Here is a 24,602-nt window from a genome sequence, read left to right as displayed (position 1 = left end):
TCTGAAATCAGGTAAAGAGTGTCTAATTTACTTGGGAGATACAGAGTAACTTTCAGCAGATAACTGGATGCTTTGAAAATAAAAGAAACATGGTGGAACCTGAACTAAAAGAAAAGCTAGTTCTTGGTCCCTACCCACCCCACCCCACCCCCCGGCTATTTTTAAACATTTTGGGTTCACTTTTCATAAGAGTTTGTTGGGTTATTAAGAAAACTATTAAGTTTTCCCATATTAGACCTTGTCATATAACCTTACTCGGCTACACAGAGCAAATAGTATCCTTTCTTTAGGGTAACGTAGTTTCTGCATCATAAACATGATTATTATTGTCCTTAACTTTTAGTTGTTGCTCCAGAAAGACTTACTCAAAGATACATCAAGGGTGAGAGATCAGCAGGCAACGTTTGGGGCTAGAAATATTGAAAGCATGAGTGTTTTATTCACCTTCACCCATGAGTTACCAGCCTTTAGGAATTTGCCACAGACTCAAAATGTTAGAGCTAGAAGTCACCTTCAAGATTATCTGGATCAACCACTGCAGAGGCCAAGGCCCAGGAAGGGTGTGTGGCTTACCCAAGATCACCAGTGGGTTGGAGCAGAAGAGCAGTCCACACGTATGCCTTCTGTTAAATTATTTTATTCAACTCTGAGGGAACATACTTGCCTGCAGACAGTCCACCACATTTGATCAAATGCACCAAATCTTAAATTTGGGTTAATCATTTTAGTTACTGAGTATCTATACCAGTATTAGTATTACCCAATAGAAATTTAACGCAAGCCACAAATACAGGCAGGATATATAATTTTAAATTTTCTAGTAGGTACATTTAAAAAGTAAAAATAAACTGGTGAAATCAATTTTAATATTTTTTATTTAAGCCCATATAGCCAAAACATTATCATTTCGGCATGTAAGCAATATGTAAAATTTTATTAATGAGATATTTTGCTTTTTTTCGTGCTATGTCTTTGAAATCTAGTATGTGTTTTATACTTACATCACATCTCAGTTTGAGCCAGCCACATGTGGTTAGTGCTTACCATACTGGACAGCACAGGTCTGTATAGCCAAACAGGCCCAAGCTATGTACCAAACCACAGGTCTCTAACCCGTGAAGTTGTAAATGCCTCTGAGTACTAGTTTGCATTTCTTCTCATTTTTGCTCTTGATATGCCATGCTTGTCTCCTAAAAACCCAGGGAAGTAAGCAAGCATGAACTGCTGTGAAATGAGCCTGTCTACTGAAAACATGGTACAGCTCCTGCTAAGGTAGTGTTACTGTGTGATACGTTACTTCTGCCTTCCTCTAATTCCATGAAGTTCTGCATTTCCTTAATGTCAAATGTTTCCTTACCAGCTGCAGCTGCTTCCTGTGGATAATGTTCTGAATGGTGTTTATTTATGAGATGCCCTGTACTGTAACTGCTACCAGAATGAATATGTATTCCAAAGCCTATATCACAAGTCAGTCTAATTAACCATCTTCGGAGAAATAATTGTTAAACTTTAGCTGTAGATCTCAACAGCGGTATTTCTCACTTTGACCTAATTAGAGAATGGGATGTTAGAATATGTAAGGAAGGAGATCAAAGAAGAAGGTCATTTTGCTTTCTATTCCTTCACACATCATCTTGTAATATCTCCCTGCCCCCTGTCCCTCCTGCCCCCCGCCCCAGCTATGCAGTGGCAACACAAAGAATAGTAATGAATGACTAGAAGCTGGGGCTGTGTTTTTGCTCATCTTTGAAGTGGAAATAATAATAATGCCTACCTCAAAGATTTGTGAGAATGAAACATAAAGCACAGTTTCTGACACATAGTTAGTGCTCAACAAAAATGATAGCTGTTGTTATTACTTACTCTGAAATTGCTTCAAAAGAAGGGGATGGACTAATAGAAAATAAGTAGATGTATCTCATCTGGAAAATGGAAAGGTAACCTGCCAGCTTTTTTTTTTTTAAGGACATCATCCAAATGATTCATAGAATCAAACCAAGTTCCACCCAGAGCTGAGAGCTTTGTGTTTCCAGTGTGTTTTCCGGGTGACAGTGCTAACTAGCATCACTTCAAGTGATAATGGGAACATTGGAGCCAAAATGACTAATGCAGTCAAAAGAACAAGCACTGTACAATGACAGAGGGAGGAGCTGACCCAAATAGTGTGTTTCAGTCATCAGAAAACATTCACTTCTGGTTTTCGTAGTGAACTGTGACAGCTGTACAGGAGAAGACAGAGTAAGCTTTTTGCATATCATTTGGAATCTTTTATGATGCTTCTTTACGCAGTTCCACGGGGTAGAGAAAAAGGGTTTTTAGAATATAAGACTTTCAAAATGGCAGTCGTGGTTTTGGCTTCAGTAATTTGTTAGGGACTGCTGATGTCACATTTAGGGTATCTGGATGGCTCCCTTCTTTCCTTGACTTTTGCCTCTTGCCTCTACTGGTCAGTGGTCCTTTTAGCTAGAGTGCATCAGTTCTCCTTGGAGCTTCCAGGAAGGTATCTCTTGGTTGAACACGGTTAAAATTATACGCAAGTTGTTACTTGATGCTCCTGGACCCAGTTTTCTCATAGAAAACTGGTGAGTTCTTAAAATACATTGGAATCACTTTTCTTTCTCTGCCAGACTCACGCAGCCTGCTTACCGAAGTGCTGCTCCTGATAGGAGAATATTGACACTTAAAAGAAAAACAATATAAAAAGCTAGGCCATGTGCAGGCCTCCATGAATGCATCTCAATATTTTAAAGAATCTTTTAGTTATCAAAATTTCTTTTTCTTGACATTCATCCTGGGTACCAGAATTCTTAGTAAGGTGGCATCTCTCTTATAGGGGCTGTTTTTTATCTGCTCCTGTGATCCAAACATATAACACTAAGACAGGGCAAAGGGTTGTTCTCTTGTTTGTCCTGAGTTGCCTGACATTTTAGCACCTTTGCAGTTAGAGGATTCTGGAGATTAAGCCTACTCATAAAGTTAATGCCGGACAGCATAGAGAATATACAGCCACTTCACCTAATGTGCATACCCATGCCTTTTGATTTTTTACTTTGCCCCAGGTAGGCAGTTGCGTATTTTATTTAGCAAAAGAGAGGGCTGTTGAAACCCTACCAAATAGTGGTATATTCATATTGCTCAGCAATAAAAAGTAATGAACTACCAAGACACACAATATCGTGGATAAATGTCAAAAATATTATGCTGAGTGAAATAAGAAGACACAAGAGTACATGTTGTATGATTACATTTATATGAAGTCCTGGACTAGGAAAAATTCACCTGTGGTGGTAGAACTTAAAACTGTAGTTACCTGAGGTAGTAAGCCACAGACAGTTCTTTCCAGGGTGATGAGAATATTCTGTATCTTGATGGGGTGTGGGTGACACAGGTGAATACATTTGTCAGAACTCATTGAACTGTACACTTAAGAGCTGTCCATTGCACTATTCACTATTCACGATATTGAAAAGGTCTAAACAACCTAAATGTCCATCAACAGATAAGTGAATAAACAAAATGATATGTACATACAATAGACTGGTACTCAGCCACAAAGAGAAATGAAGTCCTGATGCATGCCACAACAGGGATGAAGCTTGAAAACTGTACACTGAGTGAAATCAGTCACAAAAGGACAAATATTATGTGATCCCTATTTTATGAAATATCTAGAATAGGCAAATGTACAGAGACCAAAGTTTATTAGTAGTTACCAGGAGCACAAGGGAGAGGGAGAGGAGAAGTCACTATAGAGGAGGCACTGAGTACCACTTAATGGTGAAGGAAAATCTGGCAACAGGTACTGGTGATGCTCGCACAGCATGATGAATGTAATCAATGCCACTGAACTGTGCATGTAAAAACTGTCAAATTCACGATTATTGTGTTATATGTGTCTTCACAACAGTAAAAAAAAAAAAAATCTGTGCATTATACCTGAACTTAAATAAAAAAGAAAACGAAGAAGAAAAACTACCAAGAAAGACGGAGAGCACTGAAAAACCTGCATGCATTGCTAAACCTCCACAATTTATCACAAAGCCTCTTTTCATTTATGAGACGTTACTCAAAGATCTGGCAGCTGGTCGTGACCCCCTTTGTCCAGGCGCACTGTGGAGCACCAGTTTCCTGTTTCTTTCAGACTCTTCCTGGTGCTGCAGTGTACACATGGTCGGCCACACTCAGAAGCATAGAGTGCTTTCCTTTTCGCAAGAGATTGTCCTCGAAGTTATGCGGGAAATTAGTGTTCATAAATTGTGCAAGGGAAATTCATTACCTGAAGAATATTTTTTTAAGACAAAGCCAAAACCAAACCAAACCCATTGCCATCGAGTCAATTCCAACTCACAGCAATCCTGTAGGCCTGGGCAGAACTGCCCTATAGGGTTTCCAAGGAGAGGCTGGTAGATTCAAACCACCGACCTTTTGGTAACAGCCTGAGCTCTTAACCACTGCGCCCCCAGGGCTCCAAGGCAAAGCACCAACCCCAATTTATTGTTTGTGTTAATTCAGAATTTGGAAGCAAATGTTGTTAAACAGGGCATTTTGTAAAGTGTTATGAAATGCACATGTTTACATTAAATTTTAAATCTGCCATTCCCTTGCCCTCTCTCTCCAGTCCATCCTCCCTGCTGTTAAATAATCTTTGTGAAGTATAGGCCTATTGTGGTGCTCTTTTGCTCAGAAACCTGGATGGCCATGCCCTCTCTTTTCATATTTGGCCCCTGCCTAACTCTCTGGTTATCTATACTCATTCTTCACTTTTGTTAGACCCAAGAAGGCTGCTCCCTAGAAGGTGCCGTGCCTTTCTGATCTATGCCTTTGATAAGCTATTTCTCAGCGTGAGAAGTGTATAGCCCACCCCACTCCACCCCCCTCCACCCTGCTTTTCTACCAGTCCTTCCTGCAGGCCTCACTTAGACGCCCATCCTCCGAGAACCTTTCCCAGCTTCCTCAGGGTAGGGGTGACCCACTTATCTCTGAGGCCCTGGAGTACCACATCTGTTTCTTTAGGAAAGCACACTTAGCGCGTTGGAGTAGGACAGGCCCTTTCCATGCCAGCCTTCTCCCAGGGGCTGTACACTCCTCAGCGATAGAAATGGCCTTTTGCATCTTTGTATTCTGTGTACGTCGCTGGATACATGGTGGTGGTTGTTGTTAGCTGGAGCGAAGTTGGACCTCGACTCATGGTGACCCCATGTAGAGTGATGTAGAGTGAAACAAACCATGATTGGTTGTGTCAGACTGTTGTGATCCACAGGTTTGTTTTTTTAATAATTTATTTCATTGTTATTGAAAATAAACGTGGCAGAACATACACCAATCCAACAATTTCTACATGTACAATTCAGTGACACTGATTACGTTCTTTAAATTTTGCAACCATTCTCACCCTTCTTTTCCAAATTGTTCCTCCCCCATTAACATAAGCTCACTGCCCCCTAAGCTTCCTGTCTTCCCTTTTGAGTTGCTCTTACCAGTTTGATGCAATGACATTGGCTGATTTTTGGAAGTACGCTGCCAGGCCTTTCTTCCTAGTCTGTCTCATTCTGGAAGCTCTGCTGAAACCTGTTCACCATCACAGCACATTCAGCCCTCCGCAGACAGACGGGTGGCAGCACCAGGAGGCACACTGACTGGCGGTCAGACCAGAGTTTCCCGCATGGCAGGTGGAGATTCTACCACTGAACAACCAATGTTTTGGATACATAGCATGTGGTCCATAATGGTGAGGGAGTGAGCGGATGCACAGATGAATGAACGGATGCGTGCGTGCACCCATTCAACACTACAGCAGCAACCTTCTTTGTGAGACCTCTGTAGAGGAGGCAAATAAAAACCAGAATGTTCTGTGGCCCTAGCAAGAGCAGACTTTCTGGGATGGTGGTATAGTAGTCTGTCCTGCTGTCCTTGCTTGATTTTTCTAAGTGGTAACAAGAACATGACAGTGCCGTCTTCCTGGATTGCGCTTTCCACCACTCCTCTGCAGTCCAGTTCTAAGCAAAAAAAAAAGTGAAAGCATACCACTAATAATGTAAACCAGGGAAGAAAAAAGATGAAAAGCATAATACAAATATCACCTACCAATAATTTAGTTCTTTTTTACATTTTCTAAATATCTTTGCATATCACTGTTTTTTATTTTCACAAAAATCCCATGAAATTAAGCAGAGGAGGAATAATTATTCACAGCAGACAAATGAGGAAGCTGAGGTGAAGTAAAGGCCAGGTGATTTGCCCAAAGTCACACGTCTGGTTGGTGATAATGCTGGGACCAGAATAGAAGTCCGAGTGCTCTCACCAGACGGAGAGATTATCCAAAAGTACAAGTTCCCAGGAAAGATCAAATAATTGCTGGAAAAGTACTTCCGATCTCCAGCGAAAACAGATCTTTCCAGCTGTGTGTCCCCCACTAAGGCCTGCAGAGGATTATCTGCCAAGTCGCTGTCCTTTGTCTTTGGCATGAACCATCCCAGGCTGAAGGCTGCTGTGAAACCTGGGAGAACCAAGAGTGGCCACAGACTGCAGAATTATACTTGAAACTTAGGGACAGACAGGATAGAAATTAGAGAATGTCTTTTCTTAAATCCCTGCCAGGACACAGGTATGGACACAAATGCAAACTCGGACCTCTGACTGAGTGCGTGTGTGCATGCGTGTGTGGTGAGACAGCTAGCTGTGCTCGGCCAGGGTGGTGTTTAAAAGGAAACGTTTAACAGTAGGGTAATGGCTGCTGAACCTGCATCTGCAGCTGCGGCTGCATCGTTCCTCCAGGGAAGGCAAGATGGCTCTTCTCCAAGTACTCCTGAAGGGCTGGAGTCGGGAACAGAAACTCACGATACCGCACAGCCCGATATCGTGTCCCACATGAGATGCCTACCTCAGAAGCTGACTCCAGAGATGCCGAGTTAGCACTACAAGATCAATCAGACCTTCTTTTTCCTGTAACAAATAAGATCTCGTGCCTTTTACTGGGAATGAGAAAGCCAGATCTTTTTAGACATTAGCAAACAAGGGCCTGTGTATGTGATGAGCCTTACTGATTCGCTATGCAAAGGAGGCTGTAATCACTTCAGATCTTAAATGTATTCCTGTTGTGGTTAGAGCAAAGTTGCCTTTAGAATCAGATTTTAATGACTCCCAGGTGCCAAGCTATGGCATCCTTTTATCCTTTTTTCCCCCATTTACTCTGCCCTGTTTCCTCTTCCCTACTTGATCTTCCTTTCAGGGTCTCCACTGGCTGTCTTTGCTAGCCAGAATGTACAAACATTTCACTGGTCACAGTTAGAAAATGAGCTTCTGAAAGAAGAGGCACCAAGGGCCCTTGGCAGAGAGCATGGGAAGGGACCAGTCCCGTGAGCAGTCTCAGTTAAAGCCCTCATTTCTCTGATGCGATAGCCAGAATTACACAGCAAGTATTTCCTTTTATTTTCATGTAAAGCCTATTTATACAGCTGCCTCTGGGATCTGGAATGAAACATAGAAGAAAATCATGAAGTGAAGTAAGAAATAAAGGCAGACAGATACAGAAAACCACATTTTTTTTGTTGTTCCCAAAATAACTCACTAATATTTAACCTTGTTCTTAATTTGGGTATTCTGGTCAAAACTATGATGTTGAAGAATATTATCAAGCCTCTTTACAATCTCACTATTTGCAGAGTGTTCTCAAACTTGGATTACCTGGGACCAAAATGTAGGCCAAATGGTAATTCGTTGATTGTGTGAGTGTTTTTAGATGTGCTGACCTTATCACCAAAACTTTCTTGGCCGTTGGTTTAATTTCCTCGTCTGTAAATGGAAAGGAAGCAATAATGAGTTTCTAGTTTGTTTTTGAAGAAGCCCTGATGGACCAACAGTTATGCTCTGGGCTGCTGACTGAAAGATTGGCAGTTTGAACCCACCTAGCAGCTCTGCAAGAGAAAGACACGGCAATCCGCTGTGAAGATTACGGCCTAAGAAACACTATGAGGCAGTTGTATTCTGTCACATGGGGTCACTATGAGTTGAAATTGATGCAGTGGCACCCAACAACAGCAGTTTATTTTTTACCTGAAGTGGTAAATGATACATTCCCATATTTATGTTTGGCTTTTGGCCTTTGGATTCAAATGTAGCTCCTCAAACATTAGGAGAGTCCTGTTCAGCTGCAAAGTCTGTTACACTCTTTCCAGAGCGTGTACGAATTGTTCCCTTCGTTGGAAGCTGAGGTCGATGGTAAGTTCTCCTCTCCCACTTGTTTCACAGATAACTTGCAGTGAGCCAGGCATCGGCTCAAAGTGTCTTTACTCTGGGGTTCTGGGGTTGGAAGTTGCTGAATATCATGTACATGAATAAGCCCTGGCTTCAAGCCCAGAGAAAAGGTTAGATGTTAATATTGGTGTATACACCTTCAGTATCATTGGGACCTTGACATCATATTAACATTTCTCAGAGGTGTTTGTTTATACATTGGGAGGCACTGATTTGCCACTCTGAGTGCCACCAGTGACAGCTTTTTACTCTGCTCTGAAGGTTGGAGAATGAGCATGGAGTTTATAATAATCAAATAGACATGGATTTGAAATCTGGCTCTGCCACTTCCTAGCTATTTGCTCTTATGAGAGTCCTCTGAATTTAGGTTTTCTACAGTTAAGGGCATTAACTGAACTAACAAAATGTATTTCATCTAGCACAATGCCTAATGTATAATGTTGTTACTGTGTGTCATTGAGTCAATTTCAACTCACAGAGAACCCTATAGGACAGACCAGAACTGCCCCATAGGGTTTCCTAGGCTGTACTCTTTATGGAAGCGGGCTGCCACATCTTTCTTCCACGGAGAAGCTGGTGGGTTCAAACCGCCAGCCTCTAGGTTAGCAGCGAAAAGCTTAACCACTGCACCAACAAGCCTCCTTTATCCCTTCACCTTTTGTTCTTTTCAGTAGAAACTTCTGAGAGGAAGCCTAAAAGGTAGAATTTTCCATGATTCTTTGATTGGAGGTATTGTCTTAAATTGCATTGAACAAATCTGCTGCAAAAGACCTCTTTAAAGTGCTAAAAAGCAAAGCTGTCACTTTGAGGACTAAGGTGCACCTGACCTAAGCCATGGTGTTTTCAGTCGCCGCATATGCATGAGAAAGCTGGGCAATGAATAAGGAAGGCCAGAGAAAAATTGATGCTTTTGAATTGTGGTGTTGGCAAAGAATATTGAATATATCATGGACTGCCAGAAAAACGAACAAATCCGTCTTGCAAGAAGTACAGCCAGAATGCTCCTTGGAAGCAAGGATGGTGAGACTTCGTTTCACATACTGTGGCCATGTTACCAGGAGGGGTCAGTCGCTGGAGAAGGACATCATGCTTGGTAGAGTAGAGGGTCAGCGGAAAAGAGGAGGAGCCTCAACGAGATGGATTGACGCAGTGGCTGCAACAGTGGGCTCGGGTATGACAAGCATGAGGATGGCACAGGACTGGCCAGTGTTTTGTTCTGTTGTACATAGGGTCACTGTGAATTGGAACTGACTGGACAGCACCTAACAACAACAACAACAACATTGTTTTAAATACTACCATTTCTGCAAATAGAACAACACATTACTAAGGGAACTATGAGAGGTAATGTGGCTTAGCCCAGCAGTTCTCAAAGTGTGGGCCATCACTCAACAATTTGTCAGAAATGCAGGTTCTCAGCCCCACTCCAAACACACTGACTCAGAAACTCTGGGGGTGGGATCAGCAATCACTGTTTTCACAAGCCTTCCAGGTAATTGTATAGTTAGAGACCAATTGGTATAATGTGAAGAACACTGAGGTAGTTTCTTGTGTGTTTTGCTATACAAACCAAGGAGATTTTAGAGGTTATTTGGTGGTTTGCTGGCCCTTGGGTCCCTTACCTCTGAAATGAGAGGTGAGATTGAACCAAACACCCTCTAAAATCTCTCCCAGTCCTAACATTTTGTGATTCTAATCTCAATCCACCAGTGGCCACATGACTATACTCTAAAAAATAAACAGGAAGAAAAAACTTTGCTCTTATTATTTCAAAAGTAATGCATTAAGGTCCGGAGGTGGTACAAACAGTTTGTACTTGGCTGGTAACCAAAAGGTTGGTGAATTGAACCCACCCCATGGCACCATGGGAGAAATAGACCTGGCGATTACAACCAAGAAAACTCTGTGGAGCTGTTCTAGTCTTAACAGATGGTGTCTCTCCAAAGTCACAAACCAACGACAAAAACAAAATCAACACCAACCCACCTGGGGCAAAGGAGAATGAAGAACACAAAAGACACAAGAAAAATATTAGCCCAAGAGACAAAAGGGCCACATAAACCAGAGACTCCATCAGCCTGAGACCAGAAGAACTAGATGGTGCCTGGCTACCACCAATGACTGCCCTGACAGAGAATACAACAGAGAGTCCCTGACAGAGCAGGAGAAAAGTGGAGTGTAGAACTCAAATTCTTGTACAAAAACTAGACTTAATGGTCTGACTGAGGCTAGAGGAACCCCAGAAGATAGGACCCCCAGGCTCTCTGTTAGCCCAGAACTAAAACCATTCCCAAAGCCAACTCTTTAGACAAAGGTTAAACATAAAATAATTCTCATGAAGAATGTGCCTCTTAGTTCAGATAGATACATGAGACTAAATGGGCAGGTCCTGTCTGGAGTCCAGATGAGAAGGCAAAAAGCGCTAGGAGCCAGATGAATGAACACGGGAAACCCGAGTGAAAAGAGGGATTGTGCTGTCACGTTATAGCGATTGCAACTAGGGTCACATAACAATATGTGTATATATTTTTGTATGAGAAACTAACATGAGCTGTAAACTTTAACCTTAAGCACAATAAAAAATAAATAAAACAAAAGCAGCAACAAAAGTAATGCATTATTTTTGTAGAAAATGAAAATAAGCAAAAAGAAGAAACATAGAACCCTCCAGAATTTCAGTGTTGAGAGATGTCCTTTGTGTGGTGCTCTTTAGCCCGCTCTTCATGTGAATGCAGATTGTACATTAATCTATGTGTTTGCATACAAATGTTCCACGCCAGTCATTCAGCTTACCGAGTGTCTGCTCTGTGCCTCAAACAACTTTGGGCATTGTGGGTGCGCAATAAACAACCAGGCAAAGCCCCTGCCCGCATGGAGCTTTCATTCTCATGGGGTGAGGTGGAGAAATAAATAAGAAACTAAATAAAAAAGAAAGCTCGCTCATTTCTGACAGTGTTAAGTGCTTTAAAAGCAGTGATATGATAGAGGGACAGGGCAGTGGCCAACTGAGATTTGATGCCAGGAAAAACCTTTCAAGGAAGGTGACGTTGGAGCTGCGACCTGAATCCTGAGGAGGAGCCAACCAAGTGAGTATTTTGGGGAAGAGTATTTCAGGCCAAGGGAAAAGCCTGTGCAGAGGCCCAACAGTGAGTCTGATCTTGGTGTGTGTTCAAAGAACGGAAAGAAGGCCAGCGTGGCTGAGGAGGAGGCAGGGACGAGAGGATTATAGAAGATGAGGCCAGTGATATAAGCAGAGTCCAGATCAAGAAGGACCATATCGTTTAAATTTTTACTCCAAATACAGCAGGAAGCCATTTGAAAGATCACTCTCATGGCCATCTAAAGAATGGATTATAGAGGGCAAGGATGGAAGCAGAAGTACCTAGTGTTTTGTAACTTGCATGTTTCCTTTCAACTGCACCGTAGATACCTTTCAGTATTTGTTCATATTCTGTCACATCATCATTTGTCATGGCTGCATGGGAATCTGGTATGATTTTTGTGAAGCCCCTGTGGGGATTAACCTAGATTATTTCCAATTTTATATTATTGTGAATGACAGTGCAGTGAATGTTGCTGAATCTTTGTGTATATCTTTGTTGTTTCCTTAGGATAATTCCTAGAAGTGCAAGTTCTTAGCCAAAAGTAGGCCATATTGGAAGGCTTTCTTGAATCTTTTAGTTGGTTTTGTCTGTAATTATTTAACTGGGTGTTCTCCAGCAGTCTAACATCTTCAGAGTTGATGGACTTTTTACCAGGCGGGGGCCAGGGTGAGGCAAGTGAGGCACTCTCCTGGAGTGCACAAATCAAGAGCACCTTCCAGAATACTTAGGAATTGAGATAAATAGTGTCTTAGCAATATTTTTATCTTGATTACTAGTTTTTTGGCACCATCTTAAATTTTGCTCGCAAGGTGAATGCCTCATTAACCTCACTGTAGTCCAAGCCCTGGCACCTTTAGGAAAAACATTTTAAAAAATAATGATTTGTCTCTGAGTTTGAACCTGTTTTTGCTGATTTCTATTACATCATTAACTTAATTGCTAGCTACATAGTGATGGTGCATTTACCATTATCGTCTTTATTCTCAAGTAATTAGAAAGTACAAATATGTAACAGATAATGGATCTTGGATCCATGTTCATCACTCATAGGTGTGTGTGTGGGCTGTAGTGTCCTAGAAGGAAGATATTAGCCGGAATCCAAAAGAGAAAGCTCTTCAAGTGACTAAATAGGTTTTCAGTTTTGTATTTTGGTTCCCTCCTTTGTGTCACCACTCCCAGCCCTTGGTCTCCACCCGGAAGTTAAGAGCATGTTAGCCTTCTTTTAGAGGGTAATTGAAGACAAAAAAGGGACTTTCTGTATTGTAGGAGCTGTTGTCCTCCTGTCTGTTTATGCTTATGATCTTCTATGCTCATGGCACAGTTGACCTTTGCTATGTGGATCACCATCCCACAGCAGGGTGTCCTCCTCACATGGCTCCTGGGCTGGGCAGCCTGTCACACTGTAGATCCTGGGTCACTGTCTTCACTCCAGAGATTCTCCAGGCACTGCCGAATATACTGTTCTTCTCTGTCATTTCCTCCTTTTTGTAACTGAATCTAGCAAACATATTAGGCAGCCAACAAATAGATGCTGGGCATATGGGTCAGTAGGTAGATGGTTAGCAAATACTATTACTATCAGAAAAAACCGCAAGTCCAAAAGCCGTAAACTCCAAGTGGTACAAAACCACATCCCTCCAGGTTCTGTGTCTAAAGGTCAGTGTCTAATCTGCCTCTGCTCTTACTTCAGCACAGGTGAAGGAGAAGGTCGTGCTCAGATGACTCTTGCTCAGGTGGCCCATCCCCAGCATCTAGTGTCCACCTGGATCCAGCAGTTCCAGAGGTCTGTGGAGGCCTGTAGAGCCGCTTCTCCCAAAGTGTTGTTGAGAGACCCTGCAGTCAAGTGTCTCCAGGCCTTTGGGGCACAGTGAGATAGGAGAGGCTAAGGACACTTCAGGGTACCTGAATGTGGCTGCCCCAAACCCATGGGTTCTTTATTCCTTTTGAGCTTTCTGATTTGATATCATAACAGGCCAAGAGGACTCTGATGAAAATATTAGGGTTTTCAGAGCTGTCTCTTCATGGCTTTGAGGATGTAATGAAGCCAAATATAAATCCATTCTGTCCTGATATCCATGAGGTCTTACCAGTGTTAGCAGTCATCAGAGTAGGACTTCTAAAAAGCCTGTTCTTCAAACATTAATATTTAGGTGAAAATTAGCTTGTTACGTGCAGCAGTGCTGTCCCACTGGAGTGCCTTAGTTTTAGTGACCCCTGAAATTAGCCTTTTGATGATGTCATTCAGATTGAGATTTTTAACCCCAGAATTAGACTAAAAGCTCCTTTGCCCCTCTGAAAGATGAACAACCCTCTAAAAAAAAAAAAAAAAACCATCTAGTACATTAAAAAACATGTGTTGTAAGACTGTTGTGGCTCCTTTTGCAAATTCCAAGCTGTGAATTCTTTCTTAAATTGAAACCAAGTAAAACTTAGGCAGAAATACAGCTTTCTGTCTTCTCTGTTTTCTTTTTTTATTTCCCTTTAATTTTTATCAAAATAATTCATTTCATTGTCTACTCAGTTAAACCTGCTTAATGTTGCCCCTAATCCTCAGTGATTAGTTTGGCAGTGTGGCTGGAAGCCAGGGATGGCAGACTGGCTGACTCCTGGGCAGCCAGGAAGTCATTGGATCTCATTTGTGCTGGGATAAAAGGGCAATAATGACAACAGGAGAATTCCTGGGTGTCGGCATGCCTCTTGTCCTCACATATACACAGTTATTGATGGCCATGTTAGGTGCAATAATAGCTGTGGTTTATTGGGCATATACTGTGAGATCAAATAATAATTTAGATGCTTTGTATTAATTTGAACTGTATGAAACTGATTTTCCTTTTCCTTCAGGCCAAATATGATCAGTAATTTCCTGTCAGCAATTAATAGTAGACTATGCCTGTTCTGAAAACCCTGGTGGGGTAGTGGTTAAGAGCTATGGCTGCTAACCAAAAGGTCGGCAGTTTGAATCCACCAGGTGCTCCTTAGAAACCATATGGGGCATTCCTACTCTGTCCTGTAGGGTCACTATGAGTCGGAATCAACTTGACAACAGTGGGTTTGGCTTTGGGTTTATGCCTGTTCTTGTGGCGGCAGTGGTAGTTCAGTGGTAGAAGCCTTGCCTTCTATGCAGGAAACCTGGGTTCAGTGTCCAGCCAATGCACCTCATTCGCAGCCACCACCTGTCTGTCAGTGGAGGCCTGCATGTTGCTATGATCTGAATAGGTTGCAGTGGAGCTTCCAGACTAAAACAGACTCTAGGGAGAAAGGCTTGGTGATCTGCTTCGGAAAATCAGCCAACGAATACTGTATGGATCACAGTGGTCCAATTTGCAACCAATCATGGGGATGGCACGGGACCGGCAACGTTTCCTTCCATTGCGCATGGCATCACCACAAGTGAGGGGCTGACTCAGTGCAGATAACAACAACAACAACATGTCTGTTCTTTAAAAAAATTGGTATAATCCACACGTTACTGGGAAGAAACAAGAATAGTTTTAGCCACCTGCTCAAAATACTAACCCTTCTCCTCGATCATGGCTTTCCACTCTTCTGATGCTTTCTTTCCTTGAGGGAATGAGGAAGGAAGTGAAGAGAAGCAGGAGAGAAGTAGAAGGAAACTTGTTTTAGAACTGAAGGAGTGGAATTAAAACCATCAAAAGAAAATCACTCCTACCTCTCTTCCACATGCCACCTTAAAAAAGGAGCTACCTGACCGTAACCTCTCTTGAGACGGTCAGTGGGGCAGGCAGCAGGGCCACACCAGTGGAGAGCACAGCACCCACACGTGAGAGAGACAGAACCCTGGCAGCATTGTAGCAATGAGTCGTGCAGAGAAGGGCTCTGTGTGACCTCCCTGAAACCCAGTTCAAACTCCATTTGTATTTATATCATGTTATCATCTTGATTTCCTCTCAGCATACTTCATTGTCTCCCACACATATGCATATTGGCATATTAGTAGTAGTTAGTAGTTAATAACTTAAAATACAATTGTCTTCACCCTCAGTACATTGCTGGTACTGAATAACAGGACAGGTTTCAGGTGCCTAGTGGAATCTGTCAAGACTTTCAATGTCTCGAAGATATTTTAAAATGTAGAAGAATAATAGCTGTGTGGCAATCAGTACTTTGCCCTGACAATATTTCAGGGTCAAATAGGAGAAATAAGGGAATGGACAGATAGAGGGAGGCCTTCTGGCCAATCCGTGCAATGTTCTATATTTGTTTGCTTAGAGATGGGGAAGAGAAAGAAGGAGAAGGCCATTCTTGGCATCAGGGAGAAAAAATGAGTGAAAGTGAGGCTGACTGACAGAGGGCCACCATTATACAACTTCTGTGAGGGGAGGCAGTGCTGGGGCCACTTCACACAGGAAGGCAGAGTTCCCTTCACTTTCCTGAGAAGAGGCTCATTATCTCACTTCCTGTTCATTGTCATTGAAAACTATTTATTAAAGGCCAAATTACATGAGGCACTGTACTTTGCATTGAACTCAGTACACCAAGAATCACAAACATGAACACCCTTGTAAAGGCATACGGAGACACAGAGATGACGTGCTGCCTGGGTGTTAAAGAACAACCACCCTTTATTACCAGTGCTCCTCCTTTGGCCTTTTCTCCCAAAGCTTCACCTAGAGTTTTCTTCCTTCCAAGTAGGGAGCACCATATTCAGAGCTGCGGCCTGTCTGGGTGGGCACGTTAGGATTTTATGATGAAGATAGGGGTGATGACAGTCTTGACTGCGCTAGGTTTTTAGGTTACTTTACCAAGCATGATGTCCTTCTCCAGAACTGGTCCCTCCTGATAACATGTCCAAAATGCTGTAGTACCCAAAAAGTGATAAAACTGTTTTGTCGTTGTTGTTTATTTGTTTGCTTTGCCATGGTAAAGCAGAGTCAAAAGTAAAAAGGAGAAATCTAAGCCATTATTTTAACCCAAAGAAGAGTCAAATGTTTGAGGCACCATAGAACAAGTAAAAAGAATGGCAAGGACGCTAACTTACAAGCTTGTTAGAATGAAAACAGATTTAAAACAGTTGAGGTGTTGTTGAGAAAAACAAAGTTAGTAAAAAATTTAATGGGTTTGAAAGGGCAGGAATTGGTATAAAGTGTCCACTTGCTCTATAAGAGGTAGGTGAACCCAGTAATATTTAGCAACATTTTATTTTAGCAATGGAACCTACATGGAAAATGCAAATCTTGATAAAGAAGCAAGATGGCTAGGAAATGAAATGGGGGCAGGCAGGAGTTAGAGGGGACTGCATTCAGGGAAAGTGTGTCCAGATAAAGATGAAATCCTGTGGGATACTGAACACCAAGAGGGTGTAGACTGGTCATACACTGGACCATTTTTTTTCACCTGGGCTGATAATCAACATGTCAGGTCAGGTCAGTCTTTGTCAAAGAGAATTATGGCAGAGTGGTTGCCTGGGCTTATTATACCAAGCGTGAACTGTTGTTACTTGCTGAGTCGATTTGGGTTGTATTGAACCAGAACTGGGGCAGAGCGTGACACCACACTCGGGCCATTGTTACCTGAAGTCTTATAAGGCAGCTCCATGGGAGCTCAGCATGAGCACCAGTTCTGCTTAGTATGAGGACAGAACGCTTCAGCTCAGAGCCACCAACTGATGAAGATTGCCGGTAGACAAGCAAGAGTTTCCGTCCTCTGACTGTGGGGAGCCTGTATATGTGAACAGAGCTGTCACGGCTGGAAAAATAAGCTTTCTTTTGACATTAACCCCAAGAATTTGTTAATGTCACATATTTCATGCAAAGCTGAGGTGTAACTGCCACTTCTGCATGATGATAAAGGTTTTCCTGTTGGACTTGGCAGAGTAAATGCTTTGCTTCTGGAGGGGAAGGGTGCTCCCCTGGTTGACCTCACATTCATCTGCACCATAGCCACTTCTCCAAGCGCCTCTTCAAACACCAGCCTGTTGTTGGATGTTCGCTGTTACATGCCTTTTTAGCGGGTAGTTTTTATCTTTTTCACGTATTCTGCATCGCAGATGTCTATCTATCTTTCTTGCTGTCTGTCCTTGTCATGTTTAGACAAACACCTCAATAGCTACAAAATAAACTTCATTTTCCCATTGCTACCAGCCTCAAAAGACCTTGGGGTTCTTCTCAGGCCTGGACTTTCAAATATTGTAACTTATGCAGTCCTGTAGTAAGTCACCTTTGTGACAATATGGTTTCAGATCTTCATTCTTACGTGCAGCGAAAGTGACAGCTTTGCTATAGTTGGATGATGTACAAGGTGTGAATGACGCATAGCAGGTAGCTGGGATGGATAGCTTTTTGTCCAGCTTAGGCAGTCACGTCTTACTTAGATGCTTCTGTCAGCTCATTTCCATCCAACCCAACCACCTGCCTACAATCTCTTCCCACTTTTGGTCTCTCCATCTGACTCCTCATGCTTCTCTCTTCTCTCCCCAGTTTTTGTGTGTGTCTATCAAGACCCAACTTCACTCCCACTTCAAGCTTTTATCAGCTGGGTCTTGGTGTCTACCCTCAGCTCAAGCTCATCTACACGCTTACCGGGACCGAAGTGAGTAGGGTTCACTTGCAAAGCTGTTGAGCTGCTCGATTCTAGAAGACTGCTGATCACATCGTGTTCTGTGTGAATGGTGCCTGCTGGAGTTGTGCAGGGGTCCTGCTCCATTAGTGACCTTCAAAGTATTTTTTCTCTGATGACTAACTTTTACTAAATATTCTCTTTCTCCTACCGGTCTCCAACCTTTGGCCTAGATGGCCTTCAGTCTGTTTATACTGACTCGTAGCTCCTTGTCCATCCCATAGGAATCAGCCTGAGAAGTGGGCACATTCTCGGTAGGCAAAACCATGATCCTCCTAGTTACTCAAGTCAGAAACAGAAGAGTCACCAAACTCCTCTCTTTCTCACCCCCCACATCTAGTGAGTCCCAAGCACTGCCAGTACTATCTCTTAGTCAATCTGTCTACTCTGCAGCAGCCTCTTGACTGGACTTGCTGCCCTCGGTCTTTTCCCCTCCGCTCTGTCTCTATGTGGTTATCTTGCTGAAACACAGATCTGCTCGTGTTACTCTCCTACTAAACAGCTTCCAGTGGTGCCGCATAACTCTTAGGGTAATGCACAAATGCCTTAGCTTCCTAGCACATGGTTAAGAGCATCGGTGTTAGATTCAGCCAGGCCCAGGTTAAAATCCATCTTAACCATTGGCTAGCCGTGAGGCTTTAGGCAAGTAACTTGACCTTCCTGCATTTATTGTCCCATCTGTAAAATAGTGCTGATCATAATACCCAAATCATAAGATTGTTGATGGATCAAAGGAGATATTTCATGTGCACATAGCAAAGTATCAGACACACAGTGGGCGCTCAGTAGAGCTAGTATGCAGTCATTTATGATCTAACATCTGCATGCTTTACAGTTTCATCTCCGGCCACTTTTCCAGCTGCACATTTCATTTGCACTAAAGTATAAGCTCTGTTGAGCAGGGTGGCTTTATTCTTCACTGTGATAGCTAGAGCCTTGCAGTATCCCTATGCACGATGTTGAGTGCACCATAAATATTAGAATAAGCCAAATAAGCCACATAGAACCACTTACAGCTTTTTGAGAGCACCATGCTGTTCCACACATCTGTGCCCTCAGATGCCCTGTTCCTTGTGTACAGGGCCAACCCCTCGGTGTGGACATTCTACCCAGTCACCTTCCCTGTTGTGGATCTGGATGAAGTAGGGCTCCCGCTGTGCACCCTCCCCCAGTCCGAGTCCTTTGATTTACTCATCTGTCTTCTTCCTAAGTAGATACAAGGTCCTCAAAGTCAAGGACCCTGTTTCCTTGACTTTACACCCACAGCCCTTTGCACAGTTCCTGTCACATGTTGTTGTTAGCTGCCATTGAGTCAGCCCCTGACTGATGGTGACCCCATGTGTTACAGAGTAGAACTGAGCTCTATAGAGTTTTCTTGGCAGTAATCTTTACAGAAGCAGATCTCCAGGCCTTTCTTCCACAGAACCACTGGATGGGTTTGAACTGCCAACCTTTTGGCTAGCAGCTGATCACAAACCACTTGTACCACCCAGGTTCCTTGCCTGTCACATAGATGGAATCAAAATATCTTTGCTGAATAAAGGCTAGAGGTAGGGCTGAATGTAAATAAAAGGATACATGCAGAGAGAAGGGAATGCAAGAGAAAAGAAACAGTTGAAAATTAGTGATTTGTTACTATGGTAACAAATTTGTAAGTAACTATTTCTAAGTAACTTTTGTTGGGGGAGGAATGGAGGAAGTTTCTTTGTTCTTGTTTTCTTGTTAACTTTTTCACCTCCAGCAGCTCAGAAGGAGAACAGCTATACCTAGCAACCTTAGGGTAGGGCCAGAGAGAATTGGAACCTCTGTGTGATAAGGGAGGGGATGGATCAAAACCAAAGCATGTCACAAATACCTGAGCTCACTGAGCCAGACGGTAAGTTATTCTTCATTTTATCCACAGAGGGAGGTATGGAACATAACTGAGTCTTCTAAAAACCCCAGTAAGAAAGAGCACTTTAAGCCATAGTGCAAAAATAAAAATAAAATGGCATGGCATAGCAAATCCCAGCTTCTTATCACATCATTAGATAGAGATAGATAAAAAAAAAAAAAAAAAAATAGTTGCCATCAAATTGACTCCAACTCCTGGCAGTACAACAGAATGAAAAGTTGCCTGGCCCTGCGTCATCCTCACGATCACCAGCATATTCAAGTCCGTCATTGTGGCTCTTAGGCAAACCCATCTCACCAAAGGTCTCCCTTGCTGGCCTTCTACTTTGTCTAACATGACGGTCACCTCCAACAATTGACCACTCCTGATGAAGTGTCCAAAGCAAGCGAATTGGACAGTGTTCTGTTGTGATCCATAATGATTTCACTGACTCATTTTCAGAAGTAGATCAGTAGCCCTTTCTTCCTAGTCTATCTTAGTCTGGAAGCTCCACTGAAACATTTCTACCATGGACGATGCTACTGGTATTTGAAATACCGGTAGCATAGCTTCCAGCATCACAGCAACATGCAAGCCACCACAGTATGACAAACTGACAGAGGGGTGGTGATCACATCATTAAAACCCTCATAATATGCCACGGGCAAGGCTCTGGCCATGGGAGGGGCACCTGCAAGTTTCTAGCCAAACTTGACCATTTGGCCTGGTTGCCCATGAGTCCTCATGATTGATAAGGTTCAGCTTAGAGCTGTGGAGAAGTGAAACGCTGTTCTGTGCCAGGCTGAAATGTTTGAATGTATGCAGAAGGATTCTGGACTCCTACAGGAATGTCAGAGCTGGAATGAGCTCTGGAAAGGTCCTTGGCAAGGCCCGTTGCTCGACTGATGAGGAAACCAGGCTCCAGAGTGTTGGTGTGATATGCTCAAAGCCAAATAGCTAGTTAGCAGCCTTTTCCCAGGCTAAAGCCACTGCTTCCAGACCTTCTCTAAGCCAGAATTCTGATAATCTGATTTTAAGATGTCCTGAAGATTTAAGTGGTTAGGACCAGAGCATCCTTCTAAAAGGCAGCAAGGTGTAGTGGAAAGAGATTGTGATTGCATTCAATGTGGATTCAGATGTCTACTGACTTTATCACCCTGGGCAAGTTACTTAAAGTCTGTAAGCACAAGATTCCTTAACGGAAATACGCTTGCATGCTTGTTCTGAAGATTAAATGAGATCCCATATGTAAAATACCAAACATAAAATAAGTATTCAGTAAGTAGTATCTACTGTTTATTTTTCATTGTTGTCGTTATCTTACACCCCTGAATTAATCCAAGATCAACTGTCAGCATCAGAGGAAGTCAGAAGCTCTTACTGGTTCTAGAGGCAGGAGAAAAAAAAAAAAAAACCACATGACCCAACATATGACCCTTGTGTTAGAGTACAGGCTGTCTGCTATAACAAAAAGGACCACCTTCCTCCCAAAAAAAAGTGGCTTACCCAAGATAGACGTCCATGCCTCTTTCATGTTAGGGTCAGAGATCGGTACTTTAGAGGGGAGAACATTTGTGCCTCACAAGGCCACCCAGGCCCGGGCTCCTTTTGTCCTAAGGCTCTGCCATTCCCTGTTGGGTTGCCATCCTCTGCCTTATTGAAATCAGTACACTAGCACCACATCTACTTTCTAATCCACACGAAGTAGGAAGGAGAATGAAGGGCAACTAGCTCCCCTTTGAAGAACCATGACTCGAAAGTTGCATATATCACATCCACTCACAACCATTTGGCCAGAATTTAGTGATATGACCACACCTAGCTGCAAGGGAATCTGGAAAATATAGCCTGCAGCTGCATAGCCATAAGCCTAGCTAAAACTCTTACTATGAAAGAAGGGGGGAATGGATTTGGTGAGACAATGAGCCACACCCCTCATCTGTCCTCACCCTCACACTACTCACTTATTTTAGCAATAATGATTTGGGCCTCAGGGTTGTCAAGCCTATGTCCCTCAGGCCCCCAGCAACCCTATCTGAATTCTGCCAGCTATAGAAAAAGGGAGGATTAACTGCTGTGCCGTTTTTAAGGAGATAACCTCAAATTTAATTACACTGTAAGACAACACTCCAAAAAAAAAAAAAAAATTCTGCCCTCGTTCATATGCAAAATGAAAAGTCACTATTTAATTGCTTTACCTTAAATTTTATAAGCAATAGCGTTTATACATTTTCCTTATCCATTGTCCAGCTTTCATATCATATGAGCAATTGAAAATACTATGGCTCGGTCAGGCTCACCATAGTTCTCAAAGTGACATCTTTGCTTTTTAACACTTTAAAGAGGTCTTTTGCAGCAGATTTGCCCAATGTGATGCATCATTTGATTTCTTGACTGCTGCTTCCGTGGGCATTGATTGTGGATCCAAGTAAAATGAAATCCTTAACAACTTCAGTATTTTCTTTGTTTATCATAATATTGCTTATTGGTACAGTTGTGAGGAATTTTATTTTCTTTATGTTGATTTGTAATCCACCCTGAAGGCTGTGGTCTTTGAGCTTCACCAGTTTAAGTGCTTCAAATCCTCTTCACTTCCAGCAAGCAAGGTTGTGTAATCTGCGCAATCGCAGATTGTTAATGGGTCTTTCTCCAACCCCAATGCCACGTTCTTCTTCATATAGTACAGTTTCTCAGATTGATGCCTGTGAATCGTGGTATTAGAGAAGAATATTGAATGTACCATGGACTGCCAGAAGAATGAACAAATTTGCATGGAAGAAGTACAGCCAGACTGCTCCTTAGAAGCAAGTATGATGAAACTTTATCTCGCGTACTTTGGACACGTTATTAGGAGGGAGCAGTCCCTGGAGAAGGATGTCATGTTCAGTAGAAGATCAGCAAAAGAGAGGAAGACACTCAGCAAGATGGACTGACACCATGGCTACAATGATGGGTTTAAGCAAAGCAACAACTGTGAAAATGGTGCAGTGTTTCGTTCTGGTGTACATGGGGTTGCTATGAGTGGAAACTGACTTGACCGCACCTAACAGCAACAAAGTCTTTATAAAATGTAGCCACTGCTGGTAAATACCAAGTCTTGTCTCTTTTGGATTTGTTAACAAAAACCTAACCAGATTTCTATCAGGTATTAAGTAGGTTATCAACAAGTGGTCTAACCCATGTAACGTGTTCCTTCTACATAAAGTAGCCACAAGTTGCCATCCCAAATACTGCTTTTTATTTGTTGCAGGGGGAAAGCATCCCTGACTGCCTTCAGTGGGTGCTACATTTTCTTTCTCTTCCTTGTCCTCTCTCCTTTAATTCCCACTGCATCTCTGATGGCGGCGGCTTTTGTGATGGCAGATCTTTTCCGAATGCTTCACTGAGGCAAACACCACATAACCAGCCAACCTGGGCTTACCAGGGATGGTGGTGGTGTTGGGTACCATGGAGTCAATTTCAGCTCGTAGCAACCCCATGTGACACAGTAGAACTGCACCATAGGATTTCTTGGCTGTGATCTTCATGGAAGTAGATTACTAGGTCTTTCTCCCGAAGATCTGCTGGGTAAGCTCAGACTGCCAGCATTTTGGTTAGCAGCCGAGCAGTAACCGTTGCACCACCAGGGCTCCTTTATCAAGGGTAAGGAAATTAAATTCAAAAGAAGGGAGAGACAGTGGTCACTTCCTTTAGGTGATGAAGTGGAAGTAGGAGACTGACTCGAGTCAGTTGGCCTCTGCTCCCTTTGTTCCATTCGGCACCATTGTTGCTTGTCCCAGCAGAAGCAGTGGGATTAGAGAAAGGTTTGTTTTCTGACTGCCTACTTTATCAGCATTCACACCAAAACAGTTGCCGAGAAGCTTTGAAATTCTAAACCACACCAAGGAATGCAAAAGTTATCACTGCTGGCATTGCTCATTCCTTGTAACTTGAATAAAGTGCCAGTGTAAAGGTTCAGAGGCAGAGGGACTAGGTTTCATGTCATTCTCTAAAGAAAAGACATCAGCCTCTGTCCCAAAAGCGCAGTGCAAATGGCCTCTCCGCCAGAGTCTCAGGGCAGTAGATTTTGATGGGCTTTGACTTCGTCTCCAGATACATGACCAGTGAGAAGGGGAGACATGGAACCCAAAGCACAGTTCTGTGAGCTTGATGGCAAAAAGAAAAATTTTCCTCACTCCAAGTCCATTCTGTTTCTTTTAAAGGAGTTCAGTCTTCTTGTCTGGTACTGGTGAATTAAAGGATGAGGCCACGTTTGCAGAATCACCTGGCGAGGCACCTCTATGGAGAGTGAGTGAGTGGCAGGTTTTTGTTTGGCCTTGGAGAGAGAACCTCTCCCTTTCATCCTTGGTTTTGGCAGGGAGGGGCCATTGATGACACTTGCTGAAGCAGCCACTTTTTGCTGATGTATTTTCTTGTGGTTCTGCCAGGTGACACCCTGACCCTCAGGCCCCTGGCCATTTCTGTAACAACTGCTCCTTCAGCAGGCACAGCCCAGAAGGCCAGCCTCTGCCATGGCGGCCCAGATGCGACACTCACCTTCCCATTTCTCTCTGCTAGTTCGTGAATACAGCCCACATTTTTGTTTTTCAGTGGTAGTTTTTATGGAACAGAGGCAAGGATGGTAGAAAGATACTTGACTGAATATCAACCTTAGGAAGAAACATGGTTCATGATCTTTTGTGTGTGTTTTACAATTTCAGATTACATAAACTGCTGTTGCTTGCTCTTTGGATTGCCCAGAGTTCTAGGGATAATGGCTAGAAAATAGAAGCATCAAAATGCCAGGCTGAATG

The 24,602-nt window shown here is 42.8% G+C and overlaps 1 protein-coding gene across 5 annotated transcripts in view; it reads left to right on the top strand.

The window, feature by feature from the left end:
- FYN (FYN proto-oncogene, Src family tyrosine kinase) overlaps positions 1 to 24,602 on the top strand; it is a 237,726-nt gene that overhangs the window by 135,790 nt on the left and 77,334 nt on the right. The window contains exon 1 of one of the 5 annotated variants that reach the window (XM_049899131.1): positions 22,282 to 24,100. The exons of the other annotated variants lie outside the window; for them this stretch is intronic. The gene's annotated coding sequence lies outside the window, so the exon portion shown is untranslated. Of the gene's footprint in view, positions 1 to 22,281; positions 24,101 to 24,602 lie in introns of those variants that run through there. 5 annotated transcript variants of the gene reach the window in all.

The sequence above is a fragment of the Elephas maximus genome, chromosome 1 (genome assembly GCF_024166365.1).
Source record: "Elephas maximus indicus isolate mEleMax1 chromosome 1, mEleMax1 primary haplotype, whole genome shotgun sequence".
Lineage (NCBI taxonomy): Eukaryota > Metazoa > Chordata > Mammalia > Proboscidea > Elephantidae > Elephas > Elephas maximus.
Note: the sequence above shows the minus strand (reverse complement) of the source record. Positions and strands in the feature narration are given on the sequence as shown.